The sequence below is a fragment of the Lycium barbarum genome, chromosome 2 (assembly GCF_019175385.1).
Source record: "Lycium barbarum isolate Lr01 chromosome 2, ASM1917538v2, whole genome shotgun sequence".
Classification (NCBI taxonomy): Eukaryota; Viridiplantae; Streptophyta; class Magnoliopsida; order Solanales; family Solanaceae; genus Lycium; species Lycium barbarum.
Genome location: NC_083338.1, coordinates 30,881,034 through 30,904,530, shown reverse-complemented (window position 1 = coordinate 30,904,530; position 23,497 = coordinate 30,881,034). Strand labels below are relative to the sequence as shown.

At 37.3% G+C, this 23,497-nt stretch overlaps 1 long non-coding RNA gene across 1 annotated transcript; it reads right to left on the bottom strand.

The window, feature by feature from the left end:
* Window positions 1-612: 612 nt before the first annotated feature.
* On the bottom strand, window positions 613-1,599 carry LOC132629444 (uncharacterized). The gene is made up of 2 exons (XR_009578235.1): window positions 964-1,599; window positions 613-840 (listed from the first exon to the last, which is right to left on the bottom strand). It is a non-coding gene; the product is annotated as an uncharacterized LOC132629444 (long non-coding RNA).
* Window positions 1,600-23,497: the final 21,898 nt, after the last annotated feature.

Below are 23,497 nucleotides of genomic sequence, written 5' to 3'. Positions count from 1 at the left end.
TATATCGGAATATTTACATCAGAATACTTATATCAAAATGTTCGAATCAGATCATTCGTATCGGAGTATTTATATCATAATAGTCGAGTCAGAACACTTGTATCTGAGTTACTAGGTACTTATAACATACTCGGAACATTATCCAAAGTTTCCCTTAATTATCGTACGGAAATAGGGCAAATAAAACAATACAAATAGGTCTCGGGGGTTGTGGGCCCACCTTGGGTCAAGTCGAGGTGACATACGTAAAACTATAAACATTTGGTCTTATAAGGTCATCTACGAAAGTTTCAGGGCAATCCAGTTCCGTTGGTGGAAGTTACATATATTCAAACTAACTTTTTCAACTAAACATAATATGCCTAATTCAATTACACTGAATGAAAAAGGGTCAAACATAAGCTCGGATTTCTAAGAGTAGAGTCATCCCCGAGGCTCGAATCTGTCACACCCCGACTTTACTAGGGTGTGATGGGCACCCGACCCCATACTCGGAGCCGAGCGAACCCGCAGACTCTTATTACGTACTTAATTTCCTTAGACTCTTGCATTAATAAGGAGTGGAAAACATAGTAAAGCTTTCAAATTTTTTTTCATCGTACTCAATCAATATAATCTGTGATCATATGAACTTTATAACATAACATAAAATGACACATAGGCTAGTGGAGCCGTTCACAATACCGACATCCTATACCCACGACTCTGTCTGCAAAGTCTCTAACATTTATCAGACATCGTAGCACATGTACTCTGACTCGGTAGCACTCGAGGAATAAGTGGAGCTTGCCAACTCTGCTGGAATATCTTCTATATTAGCTTCAACTCATCTGGGTGTACCTGCGCGGCATGAAACGCGGCCCCCGAAGAAAGAGGGGGTCAGTACGAGCAATGTACTGAGTATGTAAGGCATGAATAATAACTGTATGGAACATAGAACATGTCATAAGATAAAAGAGTAACCTGTACATATGAGTGCCGCTTAGGCGGATGCCATGCATACTTATCTGGTCATATCATATCATATCATGTCATAGCGCCGAAATACGTCGGCTCGCCCATATATCCCGCGTCCGGGCATCCCGCGTCCGGGACGATATCATGTCATACAGTGCCAACTGATCAGGTGGATAGCGTCTATAGCGCTCTGGCCCCTTTTTCCCATATACATATACGTGTATCATGTACATATATCAGCGTCTATAACGCTCTGGCCCTTTTTCCCATATACATATACATATATCATGTCCATGTGTCATATACATATATCATATAAGCAACATACATGAGAGCCCGAAGAAGGTCATGTATCTATCGGAGTGACGTAAGGTCGGTAACCTCCGATTATATTATGGAATAGCCGTGGGCGTTGTGTCTCACCTTGAAGGGACAATTAATATAAGGCGAGACTATCAATGGAGAGTGTCATCATAATAAAAGCATAGAACGGGATCATAAGACATCGTTTCATATACTTGGAGCCTTTAAAATAGTGAATATCCATAATAGAGTTGAGGAATCAAGAAATAACTTAACATTTTCATATTGTCATATTCATGGTAGGAACATATCTGTCATAGACATTTTCTCATATTTGACGTCAGCGTTGTCATTGTAATACATATCCATCATTTTTGTCATAAAAGCTTACAATACCATAAACCTTTGTTTTGAAAAAATACGAACATTTTGAAAAATGTTGACGGGTTATCCGGAAAGTAATCATACCTTAGAATCATAGACATCTAACTTTTAAAAACAAGTAAGATATGGAGACAATTTTAAATTCGCAATATCGGGATCATGCCTTTGAAAGAAAAGGGACGAGCCTTAACATACCTGTTCCACGTCCTATTAGCTACGCTTATGTGTCCGAGCTTGTAAGTCTACATTTAAGATAATTCACACTAATGTTAGCCTTTTCATCGTACACTTGTACCATAATTCAAATTATACTATTTTATATTCTGCCGAAAATCGGGCAGCATCTCCCCTGTTTATATGCCTAGCCCAAATTTTTAATTCAACAACCAACAACACAATCACCCCCACTTATATTTCAGAAAATTCAGCCACAATAACTCTGAGATCATATTCCAAATCAGTCCAAAAAACTAGCAAGAGCTCTAGCATGCATCCTAACTTCTCTTCCACAATTTCTTTATCTAACACGTTGACTAAAGACTAAACTAACTCAAGAACATAGAGAAAATATATAATCTTACCTCGATCACACAAGAACAACCTTAATCTTAGGATACTTCACCAAGAAGAAAAGCTTCAACTTCAACACAAAGTAATCCCAAACTTGCTTTTAAAGAACTTGAATTATTTTTGTAAAAAGGAAACCCCCTATAATTGTTGCTGCACTTCGTTGGATATAGAAAAATGGATAAAAATATTTGTAGTGCTTCATCAAACTTGAAAGATAGAGAAAGTTATACAGAGCACTTCGTTTAAATTTGGAAGAGTGTAGAAAATGATACTTGCTAGTACTTTTATATTAATAGCTTAGGTGGTGGAGTACTTTTTCTTCATAAGTACTTATCCACTACTTATATTATTAATATAATCAAGTAAATATCTTCTATTAAAAAGACATTTTCACACGACCACACATGGAGCAAAAACAAAGAATTAAATATTTTATCCTTTCTCAAGGTCCTATTATTAAAATATTAATAAATCATGGGAATTGTTTTTTAAAAAAATTGATATATACACCAATATTTCATAAAAAGTAAAATATTTACAAAACATATTTCATCCAGTTCTATTATATTTTTCCAACCCCAAGTACAAATTTTTGTACTATTATTTCTTAAATCGGTAAAAGATAACCTTCTTTTCTTAAGAGAAAATTATTTCTATATTTACAATAAGGAAAATTCCATTTATAAATTAACTTCCTCATATCATGTGTATGATTTAAAGCATATACAAAAAGTAGTAGCAAAATTTAACTATATAAAATCATATTTATCAATTTTTCACAAAAAGGGTTTCACTTAATAGAAAATACATTATCAAGGCTATATATGATAGTTACGAAACTCGTCAAACTTATGGGTCTTACATCTATAACCTCATGCACGACGTTAATCCTCTAAATCCATATTGATCAACTCGTGATGCATCTAAACGTAAACGTTCGAGATGTAACATCCTCCCCCTCTTTAGAACATTCGTCCTCGAATGTTCGACTAGCCTCATGGGGTGTTGTAATATTTCGGGAGGGTCTTTCTTATAGTTGTCCTTTTCTTCATGTCCATTCCTTATCTTTCACCCTATTTTCTTTATAATCGAACTCTTCGGTCTTCACATGAATCCTCATTCCATGTCATGGATTTTCTAATCAACTACGCCAACTCATTATCCTTGTCCTTCCCTTGGCGAGTAATCGGTTTCCTATCGCCAACTTGTTAACGTATCCTTCGTACTCCGATATGTTCTTCCTATTTTCACCCTTAACCGTCCTTGGGTCTATTCCTCTTTGTGTCCCATACTACCATACTCTAATCCTTTTACGGACCTATCCTTCGAATTTCTACTCAAATAGTCTCATGCTTTGCCCATCGTCTCTCTCTTAGAGGCTTTATACACCCATACTCCTTTCCTTTGACATTTCTGACACTTCGAAGTTCCTTACCCTCCACGTACTCACTTTCTTTCTGTTCCCGAATATCGTTGTATTAGGACTTTCCAGCCTTAACCAGTAGTGGAACCAGTATCAGTTTACCTTGTGATATCTGTACCACATTTTTCATTTTGTCTCTTGAACTCCGTTCAATTAATGTCTTTCATACATCGCAACACCGGTTGCTGCGATTCACCTACCGATTGATACAGTTATAAATGGGATATCATATGCATACATATATTCACCGCCCTCTCGTTTACATAATATTTTCAAGCGCTATTCAAACTTACCCTAATTCCAGGACTGTGTTGCACTTTCTTCCTCTTCATCAGTCTAGTCCACCTCGGCCTACGCGGCCTCTTTAAGGTTTCTAACCACTCTGCATACTCTAATTTCCTTTAGGTTATCCTAACTTCCTATTTGTCTCTTATATCTACATTTATGGGACTTTTAGTACACTTCCCAGGGGGTCACCCATCCTAATATTTCTCTCACCTTAGCACGCTTAACCTCAAAATTTCGATGAAATCCGGTGCCTTAATGCTGATATATTTGGGTCCACTTCCTCGCATGACCTTTATTACATAATCTGGAGCAAGTCGAAGTCTTACAGATTCTGAAACATTTCGCAACACGTCCTTTCTTTTACAATTACAATTTTACCCTTTTCAAATCCCTATGTTCACCTCCCACCTGTGTGTAGGGCTACTTCCTGTCCTAGGCTTCCAGATTCCCAATGGTAATGATCACACCTTCATCGCCATGCCCAATCCATAACCTTTCTGAAACAACGCATGTCACTTATTGCCTATTTACAGTATTTCCTGTCCTTGCTTCTTCCTGTTAGGCGTATCCATTCAGGCAAAACCTCCTTTACCATTCTTACTTTTCAAAATCTGTACGTAGCAAATATCGATAATACCTTACAGAACATACGGTTATATAACACGTTCTAGCTATCCAGAGCTTCCAGTTCCAGAACAAATATCAATACTTACCCCTGTGGCTCTCCAAATCGCCATTCACTATCTTCCGTCGTATATAAGGCTTATGTAAGGAATTTCTTTTTCCTATGACTTGGCTCTTTCGCACGATCTAACACAAAAAGAAGGTCAACAATCCCTAGATGCCCTGCAGCCTCCTGTTTATAAATGTGGCCGGCTTCACACCCATAAACAGGACTCTACTAGACACGACTTTGCAGACAACCCTTAGACCGACCTGCTCTGATACCACTTTGTCAACCCCGACTTTACTAGGGTCTGATGGGCACCCGACCCCATACTCGGAGCCGAGCGAACCCGCTGACTCTTATTACGTACTTAATTTCCTTAGACTCTTGCATTAATAAGGAGTGGAAAACATAGTAAAGCTTTCAAAAAATTTTTTCATCGTACTCAATCAATATAATCTGTGATCATATGAACTTTATAACATACCATAAAATGACACATAGGCTAGTGGAGCCGTTCACAATACCGACATCCTATACCCACGACTCTGTCTGCAAAGTCTCTAACATTTATCAGACATCGTAGCACATGTACTCTGACTCGGTAGCACTCCAGGAATAAGTGGAGCTTGCCAACTCTGCTGGAATATCTTCTATATTAGCTTCAACTCATCTGGGTGTACCTGCGCGGCATGAAACGCAGCCCCCGAAGAAAGAGGGGGTCAGTACGAGCAATGTACTGAGTATGTAAGGCATGAATAATAACTGTATGGAACATAGAACATGTCATAAGATAAAAGAGTAACCTGTACATATGAGTGCCGCTTAGGCGGATGCCATGCATACTTATCTGGTCATATCATATCATATCATGTCATAGCGCCGAAATACGTCGGCTCGCCCATATATCCCGCGTCCGGGCATCCCGCGTCCGGGACGATATCATGTCATACAGTGCCAACTGATCAGGTGGATAGCGTCTATAGCGCTCTGGCCCCTTTTTCCCATATACATATACGTGTATCATGTACATATATCAGCGTCTATAACGCTCTGGCCCTTTTTCCCATATACATATACATATATCATGTCCATGTGTCATATACATATATCATATAAGCAACATACATGAGAGCCCGAAGAAGGTCATGTATCTATCGGAGTGACGTAAGGTCGGTAACCTCCGATTATATTATGGAATAGCCGTAGGCGTTGTGTCTCACCTTGAAGGGACAATTAATATAAGGCGAGACTATCAATGGAGAGTGTCATCATAATAAAAGCATAGAACAGGATCATAAGACATCGTTTCATATACTTGGAGCCTTTAAAATAGTGAATATCCATAATAGAGTTGAGGAATCAAGAAATAACTTAACATTTTCATATTGTCATATTCATGGTAGGAACATATCTGTCATAGACATTTTCTCATATTTGACGTCAGCGTTGTCATTGTAATACATATCCATCATTTTTGTCATAAAAGCTTACAATACCATAAACCTTTGTTTTGGAAAAATACGAACATTTTGAAAAACGTTGACGGGTTATCCGGAAAGTAATCATACCTTAGAATCATAGACATCTAACTTTTAAAAACAAGTAAGATATGGAGACAATTTTAAATTCGCAATATCGGGATCATGCCTTTGAAAGAAAAGGGACGAGCCTTAACATACCTGTTCCACGTCCTATTAGCTACGCTTATGTGTCCGAGCTTGTAAGTCTACATTTAAGATAATTCACACTAATGTTAGCCTTTTCATCGTACACTTGTACCATAATTCAAATTATACTATTTTATATTCTGCCGAAAATCGGGCAGCATCTCCCCTGTTTATATGCCTAGCCCAAATTTTTAATTCAACAACCAACAACACAATCACCCCTACTTATATTTCAGAAAATTCAGCCACAATAACTCTGAGATCATATTCCAAATCAGTCCAAAAAACTAGCAAGAGCTCTAGCATGTATCCTAACTTCTCTTCCACAATTTCTTTATCTAACAAGTTGACTAAAGACTAAACTAACTCAAGAACATAGAGAAAATATATAATCTTACCTCGATCACACAAGAACAACCTTAATCTTAGGATACTTCACCAAGAAGAAAAGCTTCAACTTCAACACAAACTAATCCCAAACTTGCTTTTAAAGAACTTGAATTATTTTTGTAAAAAGGAAACCCCCTATAATTGTTGCTGCACTTCGTTGGATATAGAAAAATGGATAAAAATATTTGTAGTGCTTCATCAAACTTGAAAGATAGAGAAAGTTATACAGAGCACTTCGTTTAAATTTGGAAGAGTGTAGAAAATGATACTTGCTAGTACTTTTATATTAATAGCTTAGGTGGTGGAGTACTTTTTCTTCATAAGTACTTATCCACTACTTATATTATTAATATAATCAAGTAAATATCTTCTATTAAAAAGACATTTTCACACGACCACACATGGAGCAAAAACAAAGAATTAAATATTTTATCCTTTCTCAAGGTCCTATTATTAAAATATTAATAAATCATGGGAATTTTTTTTAAAAAAAATTGATATATACACCAATATTTCATAAAAAGTAAAATATTTACAAAACATATTTCATCCAGTTCTATTATATTTTTCCAACCCCAAGTACAAATTTTTGTACTATTATTTCTTAAATCGGTAAAAGATAACCTTCTTTTCTTAAGAGAAAATTATTTCTATATTTACAATAAGGAAAATTCCATTTATAAATTAACTTCCTCATATCATGTGTATGATTTAAAGCATATACAAAAAGTAGTAGCAAATTTTAACTATATAAAATCATATTTATCAATTTTTCACAAAAAGGGTTTCACTTAATAGAAAATACATTATCAAGGCTATATATGATAGTTACGAAACTCGTCAAACTTATGGGTCTTACATCTATAACCTCATGCACGACGTTAATCCTCTAAATACATATTGATCAACTCGTGATGCATCTAAACGTAAACGTACGAGATGTAACAGAATCATAGCCTACCACATCTAGGACATGCCAAGAGAAAGAGAGGGTAAGCCTTACATACCTTAGTTGCGCCTCACGCTCGTCCAGATTCAATTCCCGTTTCGCCCAGAATCTACAAATGGTCATTTTTACCAAATGTTAACTATAAGGCTTTTGGTATTCAATCTTGAATTGGTACTTGTCTACCGGAATTTCGGCAGCACCTCCCCTGTAAATACAACGCCCCGAGAATTTAACTCGGCCCAGAATATCAACAACAACAACACAACAATACCAACAACAAACCAACAGCATCAATAGTCAATCAAAATGCATTCTAACATACATTGTTTCCTTTCCTAAATAGTGCAACAACTTCCAACCCAACTTTGCACTTCTAAGTCAATATCAACATTTTCATATTCATGTACCAAATTAAGATCATTCTAACACAATTCGAAAGCTTTTCGTGTCACTCTACAAAATAGGCAAGATTCCACCAAATTCCATAACTTGCCCGAAAACTCCTCAACTTCCCTAGAAACGATTTTTAATGCATTTCTTGCTTCCGAATTCATGAACTACTCCAACAACACACATTCTAACAACATTATACTCGTGAATATAGAAACGACATTAATATCACATTGGCTTCCAAATCAACCCATAATATTTCCAACACCACTTTAAATCATCAAATTCCCATTTCTATCATAGGATACATATCAACAACAATTAAATTACTACATATAAATTTGGTCATCTTTCCTACACAACATATACACCACATGGCCAACCCAACATCTACAACTTCAACTAAAATCATCACACTTTCATTGTCAACATAGAATTCACAACAACAACAACAACAACTAAAACACTTCATAAAATCATTGAATCATTGTTCCTACAATCACCCATGCACACGGCCACACACAATCATCATGCAAACTTCCATATTCTTATGAATTCTACTCCTTTCTACATTCCACAACATAAACAAAGACTCCATAACATATAAAAGGAGATGAATTCTTACCTTTTCCTTCAACTTCCTCACTTAACCAAAGTTGTCAACTTGCAACAAAGAGAGAGATTCTTTCCTCAACAACTATACCATGTTGAAGAGCATCCTTGAGTTAGTAGAAATGCATGAAGAAATAAATTTTTGGGACAAGATTTCATGGGGATGAAATCCCCTCCTCTTGGCCGAAACTCCCCTTCTTTCTCCTTCATCTTTTTTTTTTGTTCTTTCTCTCATGTTCTTGAATTTTCCAAATGACAATGTGATGAATTCTTCTCATCCATGTGCCACATATTAAAGGGTCATGTGCATGACACATGCCCTCCTCTAGAATTTTCTTGAATGGTGGCAAAAGATGACTTATTTGTCATCTTTGCTTATTTTTTTCTTTTCTCCTCTTTTTCTAGAATTTTGTAAAATTACCATCTTGCCCTTAGTCTTCCACATTATTTCCATTGGCCATTTTGCAAATTTCTCTTTTTACCCTTGGCCTCTCCCAATATTTTCATACCACTAATGTTCATAGATAATATTCCTAACCACTCGTACATTAAAATAATTCTTGAAAATGATCTTGTCCTTAACTTGTCATGACTTTCTCGGATTATCCGAATGTATGAGATACGGGATATAACATCCTCCCCCCCTTTAGAACATTCGTCCTCGAATGTTCAACTGATCTTGTGGGGTGTCATAACACTTCGGGAGGGTCCCTATCATAGTTATTCCTTTCTTCGTACCCATTCTCTGCTTTACACCTTACTTTCTTCGTAATCGGATTTCCCTACGCATAACATATCGAAAACTTCTTACCATGAGTCTTTCTCTCACTTTAGGTCTGTATCCTTATTTGTCCACATCTTCATGCCCTGTCTTTTTTCAAATAGCCTGGTGTTAAGGCTTCTCCATTCTTAACTTATGATAGGAATAACATCAACGTATTTTATAACACTTGCACCATTTACCTTTGCTATCACTTGGACTTCGGTACCCTTATTCAGTTGGTGCCTTCCATATCGTAGCACCGGTTACTGGGACACACGTGTCCACTAATACAATCACAAATAAGGTGTCATACGTATCCATATATATATATACATATAAGTATTATCAACTAGCCCATAAAATACTTCCAATCGTCATTCAAGCCTATCCAAATTCCAGAGCCGTGACGTACTTTTTGTCTCTCCACCGAGCTAGTCTGCCTTGTTCTACGCGCCTTCTTATGGTCTCCAACCATCCCATATGTTCTAATTTCACTCAGGCCATTCCAACTTTTCATTTGTCTCTTACAGCTAAATTTTTGGAATTTCTTGCATACTTCCCAAGGGGTCACCCATCCTGAAATTGCTCCCACCTGAGCACGCTTAACCTCGAAACCTTGGTGGAATTTGGCGCCTTAACGCCGATATAATCACGTCCACTTCCTTGTATATCCTTTTCTACATGATCTACAGCAAGTCAAGGTTTTACAGATTATGAGACACATTCGTAACATGTCCTTTCTTGTGAAATTACTATTTTACCCTTTTCGGTCTTCCATACCACCTTTACAAATTCTTATCATTCGAAATCTGTACGCATCAAATACCAACAATACCTTACAGAGCATACGGCTATATATCACATTCTAGCCGCCCAGAACTTTCTGTTTCAGGGAACAGAAAGATTATCTCCAGACTTGCCCTTGTGACCCTTCCATATCATTTCCCATCTTCTTCCGTAGTATGTAAGGCTTGCATATAAGGGATCTCATGTCCTATGACTTGGCTCTATCGTACGATATATGACAGAAAGAAGGTCAACAATCCCTAGATGCCCCGTATCCTCCTGTTTATGAATGTGGCGCGCTTCACACCATAAACAGGACTCTACCGGACACGACTTTGCAAACAACCCCTAGGACAGACCTGCTCTGATACCACTTTGTCACACCCGACCTTACTGGGGTGTGATGGGCACCCGACCCTTACTTAGGGCCGAGCGAACCCTAAGACTCTTGCTGCACATAAAATCACGTCAAACTTTTTAAATCAAATAAGATAAAATACATAGTAATTTTTTTTTCAGAAATATTCTTTCTCGTAGTTTCCAAGTAGAACAAATCTATAATCATACAAAATTCAGTACATAACACAGACTGACATATCGGCTGACGGAGCCGCTTACAGACTGACTAACAATACCACGACGTTGTCTGCAAAGTCTCTAACATAAATCAAAAACCTTTACATACGAACTCTGACTCGGTAGCGCTCCAGGAGCAAATGGAGCTTGCCAACTCCGCTGGAACATCTTCTATAATAATCTCGGCTCATCTGGGAGTACCTGTGCGGCATGAAACGCAGCCCCCGAAGATAGGGGTTCGGTACGGAATATGTACTGAGTATGTAAGGCATGCATCACAAAGAAGCGGACATAACTAACAAACAAATACGGTATTCAGAGTACCAGACGCTCATTACTTTTCAGACACAAAGCATACATACCTGTCTCACATATCAGTGAATATACAGAAAGTAAAGGTGTTGACCAAAGTACCAAAATACTTATTCTACATTTACAGATAGCATGTCCGAAGAGGTGCAGAAAATACAGAATACAGAACGGAGTACCGAACGTACAGTGGTGATATCACGCGCCAGACGGGGTACAGAACGTACAAAATGCTCAGATGATGTCATGTTTCGGACGGAATAGAGAACGTACAAAATACTCAGATGATGTCATATATCGGATGAAATACAAAACGTACAGAATACTAGAGTGCTTACTTTCCGGACACAAATTATGCATATCGAAATCATATAATATTTCCACAGCTAACAGATCCCGGCCCTGTGATAAGGGACGCGGTAAACAGAATCATCATATGTCAAAATCATGTATCAATATATACATATGCAGATAGCAGATAACAGATCCCGGCCTTGTGATAAGGGATGCGGTAACAGAACCCGACCCTCTGGGAAGAGACGCGGTGAACAGAATCATATGCCATCCTGGCCGCCATCCCCATATCATCATATACAGATAACAGAACCCGGCTCTCCCACCGAGGGGCGCGGTGAACAATGCAGAGGAAATGCAAGATAACAGAACCTGGCCCGGGACGCAGTGAACAAGCAGAAGAAGGGCACGATAACAGAACCTGGCCCGGGACGCAGTGAAAGAGACATTGAGTCATGCACGAGCAGAGTCATGAGAAACCATATGCACATAAATCCAGACTCGATGGATGGGTACACTTGCCGACATTCGAAGGCTCAGAAACGAGTTTCGGGTTCTTCCAAGTTAATATCAGGAAGTTATGAGCATTTGAAATACAGAAACCTCTTCGGACTTTTAAGCGATCCGAGATCGTACTTAGAGAACTTTAAGACTTACAGAGAATACTCATATCAGAATACTTGGATCAGAAGGCTCATATCCAGACACTCATAGCCGAATACTTATTTCGGAATACTTATATCGGAATACCCATATCAGAACACTTATACCAGACACTCGTACCAGTATACCTAACTCAGAATGCTTATATCAGAATATTTATATCGGATTATTTATATTGGAATGCTTAAATCAGAACACTTATATCGGAATATTTACATCAGAATACTTATATCAAAATGTTCGAATCAGATCATTTGTATCGGAGTATTTATATCAGAATAGTCGAGTCAGAACACTTGTATCTGAGTTACTAGGTACTTATAACAAACTCGGAACATTAGCCAAAGTTTCCCTTAATTATCGTACGGAAATAGGGAAAATAAAACAATACAAATAGGTCTCGGGGGTTGTGGGCCTACCTTGGGTCAAGTCGAGGTGACATACGTAAAACTATAAACATTTGGTCTTATAAGGTCATCTACGAAAGTTTCAGGGCAATCCAGTTCCGTTGGTGGAAGTTACATATATTCAAACTAACTTTTTCAACTAAACATAATATGCCTAATTCAATTACACTGAATGAAAAAGGGTCACACATAAGCTCGGATTTCTAAGAGTAGAGTCATCCCCGAGGCTCGAATCATAGCCTACCACATCTAGGACATGCCAAGAGAAAGAGAGGGTAAGCCTTACATACCTTAGTTGCGCCTCACGCTCGTCCAGATTCAATTCCCGTTTCGCCCAGAATCTGCAAATGGTCCATTTTTACCAAATGTTAACTATAAGGCTTTTGGTATTCAATCTTGAATTGGTACTTGTCTACCGGAATTTCGGCAGCACCTCCCCTATAAATACAACGCCCCGAGAATTTAACTCGGCCCAGAATATCAACAACAACAACACAACAATACCAACAACAAACCAACAACATCAATAGTAAATCAAAAATGCATTCTAACATACATTGTTTCCTTTCCTAAATAGTGCAACAACTTCCAACCCAACTTTGCACTTCTAAGTCAATATCAACATTTTCATATTCATGTACCAATTTAAGATCATTCTAACACAATTCGAAAGCTTTTCGTGTCACTCTACAAAATAGGCAAGATTCCACCAAATTCCATAACTTGCCCGAAAACTCCTCAACTTCCCTAGAAACGATTTTTAATGCATTTCTTGCTTCCGAATTCATGAACTACTCCAACAACACACATTCTAACAACATTATACTCGTGAATATAGAAACGACATTAATTTCACATTGGCTTCCAAATCAACCCATAATATTTCCAACACAACTTTAAATCATCAAATTCCCATTTCTATCATAGGATACATATCAACAACAATTAAATTACTACATATAAATTTGGTCATCTGTCCTACACAACATATACACCACATGGACAACCCAACATCTACAACTTCAACTAAAATCATCACACTTTCATTGTCAACATAGAATTCACAACAACAACAACAACTAAAACACTTCATAAACTCATTGAATCATTGTTCCTACAATCACCCATGCACACGGCCACACACAATCATCATGCAAACTTCCATATTCTTATGAATTCTAATCCTTTCTACATTCCACAACATAAACAAAGACTCCATAACATATAAAAGGAGATGAATTCTTACCTTTTCCTTCAACTTCCTCACTTAACCAAAGTTGTCAACTTGCAACAAAGAGAGAGATTCTTGCCTCCACAACTATACCATGTTGAAGAGCATCCTTGAGTTAGTAGAAATGCACGAAGAAATAAATTTTTGGGACAAGATTTCATGGGGATAAAATCCCCTCCTCTTGGACAAAACTCCCCTTCTTTCTCCTTCATCTTTTTTTTTTTGTTCTTTCTCTCAAGTTCTTGAATTTTCCAAATGACAATGTGATGAATTCTTCTCATCCATGTGCCATATATTAAAGGGTCATGTGCATGGCACATGCCCTCCTCTAGAATTTTCTTGAATGGTGGCAAAAGATGACTTATTTGTCATCTTTGCTTATTTTTTTCTTTTCTCCTCTTTTTCTAGAATTTTGTGAAATTACCATCTTGCCCTTAGTCTTCCACATTATTTCCATTGGCCATTTTGCAAATTTCTCTTTTTACCCTTGGCCTCTCCCAATATTTTCATACCACCAATGTTCATAAATAATATTCCTAACCACTCGTACATTAAAATAATTCTTGAAAATGATCCTGTCCTTAACTTGTCACGACTTTCTCGGATTATCCGAATGTACGAGATACGGGATATAACAGGTCTAATATAATATGGTCTCCCTCCTTCCCCCATTTAAGGGGCTCCTTATACACCAACAGTCTTTTGTGAAGTCTTCGTTTATACCTTACTCCTCATCTTTCTTTCCAACTCTATGCACAACATATCGAAACTTTTTACCATAAGTCTTACTTTCTTTTACGCTTATATTATCATTCTTATCAATATCCCCATATCTTTCCATCCACTATTAGTCCTTTTACCCATTTAACTCACTTACTCGTAAGTTTTCTTAACTACGCGTTCGCATTGCAGCTGTGCATCCATATTTTTCGAGCGTCCCATTACTTTTGCTCTTAGCACAGAATTCTTACAGTTTACACTCTCTCTATCCCCGCTCATTGAACCTTTGACCATACTTATGACACTATGGCCGAGCTGTCTTCCATGCACATTTTTTTATATTGCATTCCATTTTCCTCTTAGATCCAATCTCCCTGACCTGACACATTCCTCTTTTGTTCCACATTACCACACTTTATCCTTTTCACGAGCCTACTTTTATTTTTTATCCAAATAGTCTCGTGCTTTGCCGATAGTTTCTCTCAGGGTTTCACTCACCGAGGTTTCTTACCTTTCACCTTTTTTCTGACATTTTAATCTCCTTGTCTTCCATTTACTCACACTCTTTCTTTTTCAGATATCATTGTATTAGAATTTCCAATCTTAACCAGTAGAGAAAATAACATCAGCTTACCTTATAACATTTGTGCCGTTTATTTTTGCTGTCACTCGAACTTCGGTATCCCTACTTGATTAATTCCTTCTTTACCGTAGCGTCGATTACTGGGACTCACATCACATGCTCGTCAATATAATCACATAGGGGATATCATGCGCATTCATATAATTACTGCCAACTCGCTCACAAAATACTTCCAAACGCTATTCAAGCCTATCCAAATTCCAGAGCTGGGAGGCACTTTCTGTCTCTTCACCAGTCTCGTCTGCCTCGTCCTACGTGATCTCTTATGGTCTCCAACCATCCCATGTACTCTAGTTTCCCTTAGGCCACTCTAGCTTCTCATTTGTCTCTTATTTCTAGATATACAGAGTTTCTTGCACACTTCCCAGGGGGTCACCCATCCTAAGATTTCTCCCACCTTAGCACGCTTAACCTCAAAACTTCGATGGAATCCGGTGCCTTAATGCTGATATAATCGCGCCCGCGTTCTCGCATGACCTTTATTACATGATCTAGAGCAAATCGAAGTCTTACAGATTCCGAGACATTTTCGTAACACGTCTTTTCTTTTACAATTACTATTTCACCCTTTTCAATCCTCAATATTCACCTTTCGCTTATGTGTATACTACTTTTCGTCCTAAATTCCTAGATTCCCCATGGTAACAAATATACCTTCGTCGCCATTATTTATAAGTATTCGGATATCAGTCTGTTCGGATTCCCACTCACCATTCTTGTATAATAATTTATAGCAAAACTGATTATCGACTTTCTGAATCTCCCAACAGACCTTGTTCCTACTAAGCCTCGAATGTTATCCATTGCAATCCTTCGGACTGCTAATCGTCCTTCTCACAATTATCTTTCACGCTACGCCCAACCCGTAGCTCCTCCAAAACATCACATCCCAGTTATTGTCTACTTACGATATTTCCCTTCCACACTTCCTTCTGTTAGGCGTACTTAACTAAGTGACCTGATTTTTGAACAATTCTAGCAGAATCTTCTTTTACAGTTCTTACTATTCAGAATCCACACACAACTAATACCAACAATGCCTCACAAAGAATACAGTCATATGACATATTCCAGCCACCCAGAGCTTCTAATTTCCAAGTAACAGAACAATTATATCAAGGCTTACCCCTATGACCTTCCATATCGTTACTCGCCTTCTTCCGTCGTTTGTAAGGCTTATATAAGGAATTCCATTTTCCTATGACTTGGCTCTATCGCAAGATCTGAGACAGAAAGAAGTTCAACAATCCCTAGATGCCCTGTAGCCACCTGTTTATAAATGTGGCCGGGTTCACACCCATAAACAAGACTCTACTGGGCACGACTTTGCAGACAACCCCTAGGACAAACCTGCTCTGATACCACTTTGTCACACCCTAATCTCCCTAGGGTGTGATGGGCACTCAACCCTATATCCGGAGCCGAGCGAACCCACAGACTCTTATTACATACATAATCTCTTCGGACTCTGAAATCAAATAAAAGGGAAATACATAGTAAGCTTTCAAAATCTTTTTTTTATCGCTTGATTCTGTTAATCAATGAAAATGACAAACATAATAAATGCTTTTGCAAACTTCAAAAATAAGTCCAATCTGTAATCACACGGAATTTGTAACATAATATAAAATGACACATCGGCTGATGGAGCCGCTTACAAAACTGACGTCATATACCCACGACTCTGTCTCCAAAGACTCTAACTTCGAACAAAACATCATAGCACATATACTCTGACTCGGCAACACTCCGGGAGCAAATGGAGTTGCCACTCCAGCTGAAGCATCTTCTAGCAATGTCCATTACTTATCTGGGTGTACCTGCGTGGCATGAAACGCAGCCTCCGAAGAGAAGGGGGTCAGTAAGGAATATGTACTGAGTATGTAAGGCATGGAATATAGAAAACAGAATTATAATCGAAACAAACAGTACAAAAGTAAGTACATTTTCAAAATACCAAATTACTTATTTTCTAGAGTACAAATGGTGTATACCGATGTCATGTGTCAGAAGAAGTACAGAAAATAAGTGTATCACCCAGAGTGCCAAAATGCGTACTTTCCAAACACAGACAGTGCGTGCCTACATCGTATGTCATCATATACATACACACATAACTTATTCATATGTAACATAATAGTGCCGAGGAACGTACGACCCGATCCATATATATAACATATTAGTGCCGAGGAACGTTCGGCCTGATCCACAAATGTATTTGCTGCGGAACGTGCAGCCCGATCCATATACACATATTATATTGCTATGGCACGTGCAGAAGGTTAGTACAGACAATAAGCACGATATGCAGAATAATAAAAACAACTTACTGGAAACACGAATCATGCATGCCAAGAACGGTATCCGGCCCCTTACGGAACCCGGGGAACGTGGCGCCACCCTGCCTTTGGCGCCACACACATCATAGTCCGGAAGGTTTGCTCCGTAATCTCCGTCACACATCATAATATCACATCATAAGATCAGAATATACATATACACATATATGGTTCAGCGAACCATGAACACATCATAACACCGTAACATATCATAATCCGGAATATATATATGGCACCCGGCCCTCAAGCAAGGGACCCGGCGAACCATACGCACGATCTATACCGACCCGGGACTCGGCGAACGATATAATAGTAGTATGCACGAGCAGAGTAGTGAGAAACCATATGCACATAAATCAAGACTCGATGGATAAGTATATACTTACCGACCCTTGAAGGCTCAGAAACAAGTTTCGGGTCAATCTGAATTAGTATAAGAAAGTTATGAACGTTTGAAGTACAGAACGTTCTACAAGCGTTTCAGAAGCCATTTTTGGAAAATCAAGGCCATAATCATGTCAAGTGCCTTTCGGATATTGTTATGGATCAATTCAATTAGAGTTTTTGGAACCATATGCACATATCAAACTATGAAAATAAAAACCTTATTCATATCAATTATTTTTCGAATGCCATTTTGAAACATATCAACAAACTTCAGACATCATAGATATACATCAAAACCATATGAGACAGCTTATGGAAGTCAAAAATATTAGCCATCCTAGTGGCTCTACGAACAGGAAATTTCTTTGAAATCATACATATACGTCATTTGCTCGTTTCATAAAGATCATGCCAAAAGAAAGAAAGGGTAAGCCTTACATACCTGTTCGACCACTTATAAGCTACGCTTATTTGTCCAAGCTTGTAAGTTTACATTTAAAAGGAATTTATGCTAATGTTAGCCTTTTCGTCGCACATTTTTACCATATTTCAAATCATACTATTTTCTCCGTTCTAGTTCGATAGAACTCTAAATAAACTTATTAGAAATGAAAAGCAACCTTAATCTTACCTCAAGTGTGCAGCCACCACGTCCACCCCCTTATTTTTGGTTGATTTTTAGCTCAAATTGTAGGCAACGCAACATAAAACACTTTTCTCTTCACGGGCTTCGGGATTCGGGGCTCAGATTTTGGTCAAAATTGATCTTTTCTCTCTAAGCTTTCTTCTCTCTTTTTCTCCAGAATTTTCTGGGTGTTTTGTTCTGAAAAATGAGGAGAAAAGGCTGATATATCACTTAAATAAACATGGGTCATGGGCCTAACCCGGTTGGGCCTGGATTGGGCCTAGCCCACTGACCTTTCTGCCTTAAAACGTCCATATCACCTTATCCCGACATCACCTGTGGACCCACGACCTATGGTTGGAAATCTAATTCAATTATTGACAACTTCTATTTCTTGGTATTTTTCCAAATTCCAAACTTATAATACCGTTTTTGCCCCTCGAAGTCAGATCACCCGAAAATGTTTCTTAAAAATATTTGTTTGGAGGACTTCCACTTTGATTTGGCTCATGGGTCCTTCTTGAGTTGTGTTTAACTTCACGTATGTAATTCATATAACTTGTCACGTGTTCAAAAAAAAATCTCGATGTGTGGGCCCCACCTCCGCTTACGAATAATGCGACGTACAAAAAATATGAAATATAATACTATCAACGTGAGTTTAAATTATGTAGTAACAATGTGATTGTCAATGTTTGAGGAAGTACGTGTCACGCTCAGGCTCTGAAAATGCGGGGTATAACAATAATCAAACAATTAAGATCAAGAATAAATAAACAACCCAAAATATGGAAATTTAATTAATAAAACTTGTCGTCAATCCAACTATCACATCTTTCGCCACAACCTCAATATTAAGAAGTTTAGCTACTCATGATTCTCGATGAAGACCAAGAATTCATGAACAACTAGAGTTTAAAAGAAGAAAATAAAATAATTCTAGGGAGAGAAAATGGAATGGCGGCTTATAAGTCTTAGAATAATCCCATCACACCATTTACAACTAATAAAATGTCTATTTATAGTCTAGAGATAAAAATAAATTAAGTAGACCTAATCCCGGTCAAACCGGGATAACGTTGCGAAAAAAGGATTGGTACGCCGCCCTGCGTGTTGCCCGAGGCGGCTCCCCATGAGGATATTTCAGGGCTTTTGCTTTCTTTTAGGATTTCGTGACCTTTGTGCAGGGGCGCCTCCCCCGAGAGGCTTTTACAGGCTTCTTGTTTTTTTCCGGCACTTGTTCTTCGCTCCTTCTCGTGCACACTTGGTCCTTGATTCCCAAACTCGATCAAACTGCTCGGTTTCTAGTCATTTGTCCTCATTGTACCTAAATACACAAAATATACCAATATAAGCATGAATACAACGATTCCATCATAGAAATTGCGATTAAAGTAATAAGAACAAGAGGTAAAGTGACGCTAAATATCGATATTTGTGTCAAATATCACCACCTTCCACTTAGACTTTGCTCGCCCTCCACAATCATTTGCACAAATTCTCTCGAAAGACATGCCAAAGATTAGAATTTCCGTTTAAAAAACCACCAACAACCTTCTCAAAAATAATTTTCTTTCAAGAACAACATGACTCAAAGACACAACTTAAAAACAAAGCGATCATGCGACTTAACCAAGAATCCAACATTTCACCATTCTATTGTCAACTAAGTGCCCTCACAAGAAGAGAGTTGTCCATATTGTTGACACCTAATTTTTGACCTTCCGTAATTTATTTCAATCACTCAGAGTCCCCAGATAATAAATAAAATGTGCTGGGCATCTTGAAAGATTTAAATTATTTTTATAAATTGTCCAAGTCAATGTTTAACTCCCTTGAATTGATAAAAGGGATTTTCATACATCATAAATTTATTTGGAAATTAATGAGTACTTTTATGATTAAAGGTTTGTTAAATTTGAATAAATAATTAAAAAAAAGGAGAAAGAGAGAAAAAAAGGGGTTTCATTTATTTAATTATTTAAAATTGTCAAGAAGTCAAAATTCTTGCAAATACTTTATTGCCTTTAAATCCATGAAGTTTGAGTAATTTAAATAATTCAAGTAGTTAATCATTTAACCCTTTAAACATCTAATTTTTATATAATTTGCATGATTTGTCAAAAAGTATGCATAGTTGCACATAAATGTTTAATTAGGCTACTTAATTAATTAATTAAATGAAAATTATTGCAAATTGATCCTTTTTATATATAAATATTTTCCTATGGCCCCAATTAAATTAATCAGTTCATGATTTAAAGAAATTAGAGTTATTTTGTAAAATCAACCTGCTAATGTTTTTATTTGAAATAACCAGTTCAATTTAATTTCAAAGAAATTGTTGATTAGGCCAAGCAAGGGAATAATTGAAATGATCATGCCACGATAGAAAATAATTAAGGCCAAGTTTGTAATTTTCGGCCCATTAACAATTTGGCCGATTTTTAAATCATTTTATTAAAATAATTATGTCTTAATTTTTCCTATGATTAAGACTTCATTAATTTTAATATTTTTCAAATTATTTGTTTTTTTATGTACTATGTGTGTGTGTGTGTGTGTATATATCTGTATGCACTTGGTGTATACATAAACACTTGGGCCCTTTTTAATATTCAGAATTCAGACCGAGTCCTACCCAAACTAGGCTGAGACCTGGCCCAATTCATTTAAAACGGATAAGAGGGTATACTCCCCACCCTTTATTGCATTTTCTTTTCTTTGCAAAAGGTCCCTCCCCTTCCCTAGCTTCTCTCTCTTCCATTTTCATGAAACCCTAGTGCCGCCATGATTTTCCATCGCCTCTCTCTGCCACAAATGGCAAGTTTACAGAGCATGGCTGCCATATACAACTATTGCATCTTATTGTGGTGAAAGTATTAAATGTTCTACTCGATTTCGTGTTCTTTTTACCCGAATATTGTAATGAATCTTTATTTTTCAGATTTCGTAGTCAAAATCTTGAATTTTCTTTTTCTTTTAAGTTATTTTGATTTATTATTTCTCGCATTTTCCTTTGGTTGATGGTTGTTGGGTCAGATCAACCCAAGAAAGGTCAGATCTAACCGCATGTTTGGCTACGCCTTTGATCTAGGTCGTTGGTTCTTTGTTTACTGAGTATTTGGTTTGGAAGAGGATTTATCCCACATCGTTTGTTATTAGTTTTCGTTGGGGTTCTACAAATAGAACCCCACTCTCACAAAAATAGGAAACAAGGGAAAAAATATTGAGATAGAAAAATAGAGGAAAATCTGAAAGTGGAAGAAGTTGGAAAATTTCAATTTTTAAAAAAGCTTCTTAGTAATTTTTTGTTTTAAAACCTTGATTGAAATAGTTGGGGTTTTCTCTGTTAAAATATTTTTTCTTACTTCATTTTATTTTTTGTGCGGCTAAGTTGTTCAGGTTGGAAGTACAAAGCTCCCAAATTTGTTATTTTCTTGGCTGCGTACACAAAGGTAAATTTTAATTCATTTTATTATGTTATTTAGATTTTTTCCTAGTGTCGGTGTATTTACATAGTTAGACTGCTCTGGTTGTTCACTTTGCTAAGAGTTGCCCTATTTGATTGTGTGCTTAACTTATGGATTTACTTGAGGTAAACATGGTTGAACTAATGTGAATGTCATTATGAAACTCATTAGAATGTAGGCTGTTTAGACTTCCTACTGATTTTTTTTGTTCATGTGATTCTAATGTTCCATGTCTACTATGAAGGGGTTTGGTTGAAGTACTTTCAAAAGAAAATCTCCCTTTTTCTTTTCCTTTCCTCTTGAAGTCATGTTAGTTTGTGACCTGTAATCCTAAGTAGAAACAATGGAGTAAAGTTCAACTCATCTTCCCCTACTCAACTCCTAGGTGTTATTTAAAGGAGATGAGGCAGTTTATATGTTGGTATAGATGAATGTAGATAGATTACTTGTGATATGTGCTTGTGTTTATTGTTAGAAGTCACATGTTGTTGCTAATCTGTCATGACCTACCCCTCCTTGTGAAGCAAAGCCTTTTGTCAAAATCATCTTAACTATGAATGTTTTAACTTAACAAATTGGTTTAGATGCAATTTCTGATGTGTTCACTTCTTTCAAAAAACACATAAGTATAAGTTGAACGTATTTGCTAAAGATATAACTGTAGTTTATTTATTTTCCCTTTCCTTCCCTCTCAAATGATCTTGCTCACGTAGAATAGAGTTAAGACAAGATAAATCAATAGTTTGTTTGTTTTATCAATTAATATTCATATTAAAATGGATCAGGTTCAGTTAAAGTTTGTGGGTTGGTAGTGTCACACCCCGACGAGGAGTAGGAAGGGCTCCGACCCATAGACCGGGAACCACCTGAATTAATAGTTACTTTGAACACTATATACCATGACTCAAAGAACACCTGCATGCAGAAAAGGCCTAACATAGAAATATTTGATAATCCAACACATATGTACAAATGCGAACCGACAATGCCGTTATAACATCACGAGTATCATAAAGCGGGCAAGGCTAACAAGAAAGTATCACAGACCAAAACAAGGCCAACATGACCAAACACAAAATTTACATACCCCACTATGCTTATGAGCCTCAAAGAGTGTACATATGAACATGTATTACACTAGCAGAAACGTACAAAAAAATAGAAACTCCGGAGTAGTGGCACTTGCTGATACTGCTGAAGCTGGAAGTCCTACTGTAGATGCTCTCCAATAGCTCTGTCAGAGCCTGCAGCACATAATGCAGTGTCCCGTGCAATGGGACGCCATTATGGGTAAAAGTACTGAGTATGTAAGGCTGCAAGCAATAACATAAGTAGGACGGAAATATAAAGAGAGTAGAGGTAGCCTATCATCTGAGAACGTACAATTGTAATGCATGAATCTTGAAAATCGTTTGTAAGTAAGCGCGCGCGCACACACACACACATACAGAGAGACACAGATATATATATATATATATATATATATATATATATATATATATATATATATATATATAAGTGTTAGTGTTGCGAAACGTGCAGCCCGATCCATAAATATAAGTGTCGGGGAACGTACAGTTCGATCCATAAATATAGTGCTGCGGAACGTACATCCCGATTCATATATGTTAGTACTGAGGAACGTACGGCCCAATCCATAAATATTATATGTTAGTGC